Source organism: Lactuca serriola, chromosome 4 (genome assembly GCF_051521515.1).
Source record: "Lactuca serriola cultivar US96UC23 chromosome 4, Lser_US96UC23_V15, whole genome shotgun sequence".
NCBI lineage: Eukaryota > Viridiplantae > Streptophyta > Magnoliopsida > Asterales > Asteraceae > Lactuca > Lactuca serriola.
Genome location: NC_136411.1, coordinates 29,538,847 through 29,549,772, shown reverse-complemented (window position 1 = coordinate 29,549,772; position 10,926 = coordinate 29,538,847). Strand labels below are relative to the sequence as shown.

Here is a 10,926-nt window from a genome sequence, read left to right as displayed (position 1 = left end):
TCTGCCCCATCATTTTTCTCTATTTAAATAATAGTCCTTTTAAGTAAGACATTGACCAAACGCGTAACAAAAACAAATAGTACGGACCAAGTGTGTAACCAAAACAAAAAATATGGACCTTCAGAGTTAAAAAAAATAAGTTAGAGACCAAGGCGCAAATACCCCAAACCATAAGGACCGTTCGTGTGATTCTTTTATATATATATATATATATATATATATATATATATATATATGTAGAGAGAGAGAGAGAGAGAGAGAGAGAGAGAGAGAGAGAGAGAGAGAGAGAGAGAGAGAGAGAGAGAGAGAGAGATTTGATACCTACATAATCATATATACATATTAAAGCGCATGGGATGTTTGAGCAGTATACTTTCCTTTCTTCAAACTTTGGCCAACAAACTTTACGTATGTTATATTTTGGCCACAGTAAATTTTGAAGCTTGATAGTTTTGCTCTTCAGATTTTCCTCTACGATGTGCACCGCCTCAATTTCTTTTAAAAAAAGATAAAACTGTCTCTCTTTCTATTTTCCGGATCCTTCTCCACACCTCCTTTACCTGTTGCTGCCCACCGCCTTTATTTTGGTTCGGTCTATTTCACCTCAGTGGGTTTGAGGCTTTGATATTCCTTCACCGGCGACCTCTCTCACCATCGTTGTACTTTCGTTTACTCCTTACCGTCGGCAGCTGTTGTCCACCGCCATGTCTCCCGCCCAGGATCCGACGCGGGTCTCACCTCTCTTTCTCAATACCCACACATCTTCTCCGTCAAAGTATGTCCGAAATCCGAAATTTGAGACGACTTTTTCTTTAATGGTCTCCCACCTACATTCTCCGATTCTTTCTTTGTTGCCCTCCTGATCTTCATCTTCTCTGTCTCTCGGTAAACCCTTAAAGCCACCTCACCCGTCCATTAACCCTAGGACCCTTCATATTAGACACGGAGAAAAATCAGCAGCGTCGGTAGCACCAGTCGTAACCATCACCACCACAACTCATCAGCAAGTTCAGTAATTCATCACCTTCTTGTGATTTTTTATTTTATTTTTTTTATTATTATTTTATTTTGATTTCTTTCAGTTGAGGCCGAATCCTGTTTCTTATAAGATTCAGGCTCTAGAGGCCTTTGCATCTTCGCTTCGGCTAAGACATAGGTATATTTCCTTATCTATTTGTTATTTTTTTGTTAATCCTTGGTGTTATTGAATGATTAAGTACATGATTTTTTTTTATAGGATACCCTACAGCTGTGCTTGCTACACATCCATTGCTTTCAACAGCTCTCTCTACCCTAACTTCTTACGTGCTTTCAGAGGCAGCTGTGAGTGGTAATGTTGGAAATCAGGCCCTCTTTTGTCAACTGCAAAACAAAGATTCGGCCTTCTTTTGTTACGTGAGGAATATGTTGAAGAAGAAGAAGTAATTGTGACTCAAACGGCTGCTCATCTTATTCAGAAGATAAAAAGCTTTTTATAGCCTACATACCCTAATGAAACCTAAACAAACTAAACTCAACTAAAGGAGAACAAGCCCACGTTTTTCCCCTTTTCCAGCTCCTAATACTTGGTCCATATGACCCATTCAATTGAAGACCCAAAGTATTTATTTTACTAAATAACAAAGACTAACATACTAATTAAATAAACCTGTCAAGATTAAATAAAACCGAACAGGTAATATATTATATATATTATTTGTTGTGATCAGTTGTTAATTTATAATGTAATTTCATTGTTCCCTATTGTCTATATGCAGTGATTTCTGAATTGATACTCACAACTTACATATTCTTCAAACGTAATTTTTCCAAACTCTTTTAGTTTCAGTTTAACATACAAGCTGATGGATGTTTTTAGAAGCTTCTGTTTTCAATATAAATAAAAGAGATACCACTGTGTATTCAACCTGTATGTTGCTTTATTTTAGGGTTTTATGAGGTTCAGTAAAATTTGTTAGTATATAGTTGTTCTGCTGTAACTATGCTGAATTTGGAATGTAATGTGATTAATAATTGAGTAAATGTTGGATATATTCCTATGCTCCTAAAAGTGTATGGTATAAATATGAATCTAATCATGATATTGCTCTCTGTATATGCCTATTTTCAGAAGGGCCAGTGTGTTATTGTGCTGTCAGAACTGACTGAATGACTGCCCCCTTAACATTTATCATCTCTAAAAAAGATGCTTCTTTTTTCACTCGAAGACTTTTTTCTTTCATCGCACTTATTGTGCTTTTTGAAGATTTGAATAGATTCAGATTCCAAGCGTCAAGGATTTTTTTGGTTTTAAAGAGTTCATCACTACTATGCAGGTATGTCTTATTTCTTGTTTTCTTTTCTTGTAATATTCACACTATCATCTGACTTGAATTTGGCGTTGTTTTGCTTCACAGTTAAATCTATTTAAACACAAACAGGAGTAAAATGTAAACCTCCTCAAACCTTATCTCTGAAGAAGAACAAGGTATAGAAAGGATCATTGGTGGGTTAGAAAAGAAGAACAAGGTATGTAAACATAAAACCATATTTATTTACCCTTTCTCCTTCATTCTTCCTAATAACGGGATTTACTTAAATAGTTGTTGAAATGAAACAGGTGATAAGCAAGTCTGCATGTCGGACTGTTGGTTACCTGAAGCAGGGCGTACTGTTGTGGGGTCGTTTTGGAACATACTTGAGCCTTTGTTGAGAGTGACAATTGTTTCACTTGGAGGTCACAAAGATGACATATGCTTAAGTTGATGTTTATGGGTTTAGTTAGAAAGTTGGTCTGCTGCCAATCACTCAAATGGAAGATAGAATGGAAATAAGCAAGTTGTACAACAGCAAAACAGGGGAAATCATGATACAGAGGTCAGGGAGTGAGTAAACAAGGCCTATGAACGCGCAGTCTCACTTGTGGAAGAACCTATACACAACATGAGCCCGTTACTGGTCACACGAATGGACTCAGCGAGTCAATCGATTCGTGTCCTCAAAGTAAAGATTTAAAATAAGTTCACACTAGAGAGTCATCATGTGGAACGAATTCAAACAAGGATAAAACAGGTATTTCATATCGTTTTTTTTTTCCTTTTAATCTTGCATATCACAGTTTAATCGTTAGTCACTTTCACCGTGGCACAGGATTTGACTGAGAGCAAATTGATCATTTTATATGGTCTTTTTTTGTATACCATGTCGAATATAATATATGGTGTTTTTGTAATTTTTAATATTTTGCCCTTGTTGTTTTTGTCAACAAGATGGGGGAAAATGGTCCTGTGGGGGCCACAACGCCCCTTCAGAGTCCAAATTCTTCAATTCCATCAACTCCCCGAAGAGGAAGAAAAGTACCCAATCCAAAAGAGTTGACCGAGCAAGAAGTCAACTTACAACATGGAAGGAGCCTTTATAGCTAGGGGTACAACTTGGAAAGATAGACATTGCGGCTTGGGCAAATAAAGAGGACACGAACAAGAAAGCGATGGAGGGCGAAACGAACATTTTGGCCGAGGAGGCGTTTAGAGTTGAGTTTGAGAAACGGGTGGTTAGGTGAGAAGATGCCGAGAATCTAAATTTAATGCAAGGTATGTGTTTTTAAACACAAAGGTAAAACGATCATCTACTCTTATTTGTTTTTTAATGTTATTTCACATTTTAAATATTTTTTTATAAACATTATTTATCATGTGTGCTCAGATTTATACACAAAGTGATTAAAATTCAAGCGATTTATACACAAAGTGATTAAAATTCAAGCATGGGAAAGACACCGGAAAGCAAAACTTGTAGCATAAATGAGAAGAATAGAGGTGAATTTGATTGCATGTTCAGATTTGCGATAATAATAATTAAATTATAAACGAAGGAAGGAAATTTGGTAGAATTAATTAAATTTGGGATTTTTTTTTAGGTTAAAGTGGAATAAAAGAGGGCACATGCACAAGCAAAAATGTTGAAGAAGGTTGCAATGTCGAGTCAGAAATCGGAAAGGAAAAGGGCGACAGCGGAAGCCGAAAAGAGCTGGCAGGCGGCACGGGTGGCGGCAAAGGCGGAATACGATTCCACCATCATCAACGCACAACTGCGTGGTTAACCACCAGCACAGATACTCCGTGAGAAAATAATGTCAATGGAGATGTTGTTCCAGATTCCACACAGTCAATTCCACTCCAATCTTATGTATAGAATTAAATTACATTGCAATCCATAAAATCCTTTCTATCAATTTAAACATTAAAATTATTCAAATACCCGTTTCACCGAACAATTGTTGTTACTTGCCAACCAAATGCATGACAAAATTCAGTTCTTCATATTTCAAGCCCTACAAATTCCAATTCCAATTCCTTCCAAACTATTCTTGGAACCAAAAATAAATTTGAGTAAAACGAGTAGCTATGACATTTGGGGGCATTTTAATGAAATGTTTAGTTTTATGTAAATTAGAAAATGCAATACAATGTGTAATTTACCTTTTCAACTTTCATCACCGTTGTCATGGCATGAGCTTAACAATTTTTTATTTTTATTTTTATTTTTTATTTTTTATTTTATGAAAATGAGTAACTTGCACTTTATTTATTAAATGATAATTGGCAAGTTCTCTTAAAAAAAACTCTAAATTGTTTCCGACCCATGCAAAGCATGGCTCTTTTCCTAGTTAAAATTAAATCCCGTTGGATCCACAAGCCGACGTAAGGGTTCGTCGATCATCCAATTTGCCTTATCCTTTTGGCCGGACCTGATTTTCAGATACCGGATATTTTTTAACATACATATAGTCATAATATTTTTGCATTATCTTCAGACTTATAAATTTTATAGCATTGGTCCAATACAGATTATTGACTTATTTAACAAGAGTTGTTGACTGATTATTGATAGTATAATAATTACGTTGACCTTAATTGAACATATGATGAGGTTGGGGACAAACAAAAAGATCATGGGCGTGTTCAACATAGAGCGTTTGGAAGCGTTTGAGAGTTTCTAGTTTCTAGCGTTTGACAAAAGACTCCGTTTTAAACAGAAAGTCTCGTTCGGCACTACAAGCTTCAAGCGTTTAGTTTAAACAAAACGCTCCAAATTCAAATGCTATTTCATGTAGCATTTAACAAAACGCTACAAACTACTCGCTACCAGCTAATTTTGCCGAACACGTCCCATGTCTTTCTGTGACTTGTAGGGTATCGACTAGATTCATATAACTAGTAAAACCATAACTTTAAGAAATTTATTCATTCTTTAAACTTTGTATTCCTAGTTCTACAACCCATAACTTAAAGCTTTTCTTGTTTTGTTTCTACATGCGAAAAAATTGTTTGTTCTGTTGTTACATGCAAAATTTGATCAATTAGTAGTACGTGTAAATTGATTCTTATTTAAAATAATATATATTTATGAGTTAATGGGCTTTATAGTTTGATGACGATAATATAATTGCAAATAATCCATCATGGGTCCAAATGATTCTTTTATATTATGTTTATGAATAAAAAGATGAAGTATTTTGATCGGCACGAAGAATATATATGGCCCTTCAAAAAGTAATCACGTTCGGAATTCCAACAATTTGTTTAATGGATACAAATTGTGACCCCGGTCTTGTAGATATTTCAATTCAAGCCAATGATGGCGTTTTGGCTATATAAAAAATATGTGATTAATAACAAAATAAATAACTTATTTCATTTCGGAACCTTCGTATATTTATCGAATCAGTTATTATTTTTAAATCTAAAAAATAAAAATAAAAACAGCAAATAATAGAAATTGATTAGTCGGTATTATATGCAATTTTTTTTACGTGTTTAATACTAAGTGACAACCATTAGGCTAGGCTAGTTTGATTGGGTAATGTTTTTCTTTTTAGACCACTAAAAGTACACACACTCCCTACCATATTTTTAATTTCTAAACTATTTATATTGTGTCAAATAATTCTTGCATCCTTAACTTTTTTCTTTTTTCTTTTTAACGGCAAGGAGGACCTTATTAGCTCAAAAACTAGCCAAGGGCAAAGGAACAAAAACAGGAAAAAGAAATATGGAAATAAAGAAAAGAAAAAACTAACTTTAAATCCTACTATAACATTTTAAAATGGGATCACAGTTTCATTATACCCATCTTAATTATAGACCTTTCGGTTTATGAACATTTATCCATAAGTATGAGAGGGAGTAGAACTGCGTGAGGCAACACCAAATCTTGAACCCTTAACTTATGATTGAAGATGCATTTTCCATAACACCTAATTACAATAAATGATTTTGGTTTTATAACGATTGATGTTAAATCAAGTTGGTATCTACTCTAATAAATGAAGGGTTTTTTCGCCACATGTCATCTTCTCTTTCATTTGGACACATGACATTTTCTAGAATTTTTAGATTTTATATTTTCCACTTGTCATTTTATTGTATTTTTCATTTTATTAAATTAAAATTTCACATATAATATGTAAGGTAATATATATGTAAGGTATTTATTAGAAAAAGTTTATATATGTAGTGTATTCAATACATTAAAGCCTCATTAATTTTAATAATTCAAAAATTTTCTCATTTTTCTTATAAATTCAAATTTTTTCTTATTATTAAAATTTCATATTTAATTTTTTTAATTAAACCATGTAATACATGAGTCTCACACCTAGTTAATGGAATATATTCAATAAATGGTTATAGATATTGGTGAAAAATCCAATTTTTTTTTCTCGATTCAGACTTAAGAATTCATACAAATTGACAAAAGTCTATGCAGATTAAGGTCTACTCGAATCAAATTCAAAGGAAAAATTTAAGAACTTGTAAGAACCAAATAGGATCTAAACGGAAGGTGAAGATGGTTTCCTTTTGAGGTCATCTTACTTTCTTAAAAGTTGTCTTGTGTAGCTTGGGTATTTATTTCATGTTATTTTTTAATTTTTTGAACCAAAAATCTAATTTATTCATAAATTACTCGTTAATTCCACATATGTCAACGATGAGACTTGAAAACAGTCTTATGTAGCTTAGGTATTTATTTCATGTTAATTTTTGAATTGTTTGAAATGGTTTGTCACCTTTTAAAGGGTGACCCGACATAAAAGGAATATATGTCGGATGAAATGGTGTAGCACCTGGTTCCTGGTACGTATTCCCTGTAATTAATATTTTTAAAATAATGCATTTTTGCCTTAGACTCGGCGAGTTGAAGGACCAACTCGCCGAGTAGGAGCAGGATAAGACGTGGGGTCTGAGCTTTGGACTCGGCGAGTCGGTTCCCGGACTCGACGAGTAGACCCTGTTTGGGCAAAAACACTAATCCGGGTGTTTGCACCTTATTTAAACGCTCTAACTTGACCTCCTTTGTCCCTAACACTTCCAGAGAGCTGTAGAGCGAAACCCTAGCTCCATATTGTTCTTGTGAGTGATTTTGGCTTTGTGAAGGAGGTTTGGAGCTTAGAAGAAGAAGGAAGAGGTTGAAGTGTGCAAGGAGGGGAGGTAGATCCGGAATCTACACTGTGAGAAGCTTTCATTCAGGTAGAAAAGTTCTTACCTTGATTACTAGTTCATTAGATCCCCTTTTTGTCCCAAATTGGTGGTTTTCAAACCCTAAAACCTCAAACTCTATGTGTTTATGCTCTATGTTCTGAAAGGACTTCAGATCTGAACCTTATGGGCATCTTAGAAGTATAAAGTCTCTGTGGTTGTAGTGATTGAGGTCCCTATTGAGTGTATGACCTTGTAAAGAGCTTGGATTTTCCTTTTTGAGCTTATAGGGACATGCATGCACGTAAAGTTTGCAACTTTACATGATAATCATGCCCTAGGAACATAGATCTATGGTTTGGAAGCGTTGCATGTCTCAGATTTGGCCTGTATGGGAAATAGGTCGAAGGGACTCGACAAGTCCCAAAGTGGAACTCGGCGAGTTCTATGAAGATGGTCTTAGACTCGGCAAGTTGGATGAACAACTCGGCGAGTCCTATGAAGATTGCATGGAACTCAACGAGTTGTTCTTAAAACTCGGCGAGTCATATGAACTGTTACTGAGTAAGAGGGGTTTAAGTGTGGAAGGTCCAACCCTTCGCAGCACGCGGAATTAGCAATTTAACGTGTAGCAATAGTCCCAGAAACCCAAATCCTCATAAAGGATGCTCTGGTGAGGATTTGGAAGCGAGTAGGAGATCTGCTCGTGGGGACTCGGCGAGTCGGATCGCGAGTCGGTTCAATCGTCCCAAGTAGTGAGTTAACGGTGACTCAGTGAATGGGAATAAGGACTTGTCGAGTAGGACCGGGTTAGTAGGAGAAGGACTCGGCGAGTCTGTGCCATGACTCGGCGAGTCCAGTCAACTGGAAGTTGACTTTGACCAAGGAGTTGACCTTGGACCAGGGGTGGGTTAGTCATTTGACCTAAGGATATTTATGAGTGGCTAATCTATGTTTATGGATTTGTAGCCGGAGGATTACCGGTGCATCAGTCAGACGTCTAGCAGTCAGACTTTTGGTAGCCACTTTTCGAGGTGAGTTTCCTTCCAGTAGGAATGGGTCTAAGGCACCAAGGCCGACCCGTATAGGCGATATGTTAGTATCAGAGTGTGGGCAGAGCCCGTATCTCATAGATGAGTTTGATTGTGATATATGCCACTATGATAGAGTTGTTTATACTCGTTGTCTGTGTGATACTTGTATACTATGATTTAGTAGCGGAGTGTGGGCGAGGCCCGTATCTCTCAGCTAGTGGAGTGTGGGCGAGGCCTGTATCTCCCAGATAGTGGAATGTGGGTGAGGCCCGTATCTCCCAGATAGCGGAATGTGGGCGAGGCCCGTATCTCCATGGGTGTGGGCGAGGCCCGTATCTCCTAGCCGTTCATTATATGATTGTATGGTATGAGGTATTATGGGGGAACTCACTAAGCTTCGTGCTTACAGTTTATAGTTTTGGTTTCAGGTACCTCTTCAGCGAAGGGGAAGGAGCTGGCACGGTAGCGACACATCATACACACATCTTGTTTTCTGCACTATGAGATTGTTCTGGGATTTGTACTCTGACACTATGGTTGATTACATGTTTTGGTTCTCAGACACGTAATATGTTTTAAGAAATGATATGATCGAATGTTGTTTATTTTCAAATGTTTTGCAAAGTGTTTAATTAAAAATGAAATTTTTGGACTTGAAAAATTGGGTCGTTACAAATGGGACCTTATTTTAGCTTCTAACTTGGTTTAAAAAAGCGTGCATGTTGCGACCGTTGCGATGTTGTGTTACGTTGCGATGGCCTAAGCACAAAAGAGATGTGGGGCGAAGCGACCTACATGATGCGAGGTGATGCGTGCGCATCGAAGCGCATCCTGCACATTGCGCTTTGTCGCATCCCGTGTCTGGCCCATTTGACTTAGAAAATAATTAAAATCTAATAAAGCCCACGCAAATGCAATTGTTTAATTAGCAGCCGACCCTACTTCTACCCTAGAGACGCGTGTATAAGAATACTAATAGCCACAACATCATGATAACATGACAAACTTTTTCTTCTCTCTGTCATTATCAATGAGTAACCTCTTCATTTTCCCTCCTCTTTCTTGATCCACCCTCTTATTTATTGATCCCACGTTTCATAGTTAGCACTAAGTCACTAACAGTGCTCAACATTCTCTTCTTCTCTTAAGTCTTAACATTCTCTTCTCTTAAGTCTTGACAATCATGCAGAAATAATTTCACTTGCAACTTCTGTTCTAAAGTCACCAAGGGAGGTGCAAGCCGTATGAAAGAGCACCTTGCTGGAGGTTTTACAAATGTTCTTACATGCCAAAAATGTCCAGATCATATTCGAAAAGAGGTCAGGGATTATATGAAACAGAAACAACAAATGAAGGAGAGAATTCAAATGGTATCAAGGATGCAAGACTTTGATGATTATTATGGAGACGAAGAAGAGGAAGATTGTGTTGAAGTAACACGAAAAAGGGGTGAAGGTAGCAGCAAGCAACCATCTAGAAAGAAACCAAAACAAAAAGGGCCGATAGATGTGTTTTTCACTCCAAAACCTGAAGATGCACTTAAAGGTAGAAAAGATGGGAAATGAGGGAAACAACAAACTATAAATGATGTGTATCGGAAAGAACTACGGGCTAAAGCATGCAGGGAAATATCAAAATGGTTTTATGATGCAGGTAATGTTTTTTAGAGTTACATATTATGTTATTCTGTTTCTTAAAGTTAATATACATGTTCTGATTTATTGATGTTATATATGTTGATTTATTGTGTAGCCATTCCTTTCAATGCTGCAACCTATGACAATTTTCATATCATGGTAGAAGTAATTGGACAGTTTGGTCCTGGGATGAATCCCCCAAGCATGTATGAGTTAAGGGTTCCCTTGTTGAAAAAAGAAGTAGCCACAATTCATGAAAAAATGGTAGACCACAAGACCGAGTGCGCTAAAAAAGGTTGTTCAATAATGTCGGATGGTTGGCGCGATTCGGTGGTGCAAAAAGATATAATCAACTTTTTAGTCAATTCACCACGGAGATCTGTTTTTGTTAAATCCATGGATGTGTCAGAAGTTTCAAAGGATGCAAACTTGTTGTTTGGTGTTCTTGATGACATGGTTCAGGAGGTGGGAGAGTCCAATGTTATACAAGTGATCACAAATAACGCATCTGCTTATGTTAAAGCAGGTAAATAATAGATAATTAATTCTAAGTTTAAGTGTCTAACATTCTTTATTTTATTCATTATTTGTTTATTTTCAAGTTTATTTGTTGTGAACTTTGTAGGGAAGTTACTGGAAGCCAAAAGACCACACCTCTACTGGACTCCATGTGCGGCACATTGTATTGATCTTATGTTAGAGGACATTGGAAAGAACATCCTTCAAGTGAAAAGTTCTTTGAAGAAATGTATGTTGGCAAATGGGTACATATATACCCATGTTGCTATTGTTAAT

General features: G+C 36.4%; 1 long non-coding RNA gene across 10 annotated transcripts; it reads left to right on the top strand.

Moving 5' to 3' along the window:
* The first annotated feature begins 468 nt into the window (after nucleotides 1-468).
* LOC145101259 (uncharacterized) lies at nucleotides 469-4,301 on the top strand. Of its 10 annotated transcripts, XR_013705547.1 has the most exons (9): nucleotides 478-1,156; nucleotides 1,238-1,675; nucleotides 1,758-1,799; nucleotides 2,111-2,315; nucleotides 2,397-2,508; nucleotides 2,600-3,051; nucleotides 3,249-3,572; nucleotides 3,685-3,797; nucleotides 3,899-4,301. It is a non-coding gene; the product is annotated as an uncharacterized LOC145101259 (long non-coding RNA). The 10 variants fall into 10 exon arrangements; XR_013705549.1 differs by having other exon boundaries at nucleotides 471-1,007; nucleotides 1,083-1,156; nucleotides 1,238-2,315; XR_013705545.1 differs by having other exon boundaries at nucleotides 473-1,156; nucleotides 1,758-2,315.
* Nucleotides 4,302-10,926: the final 6,625 nt, after the last annotated feature.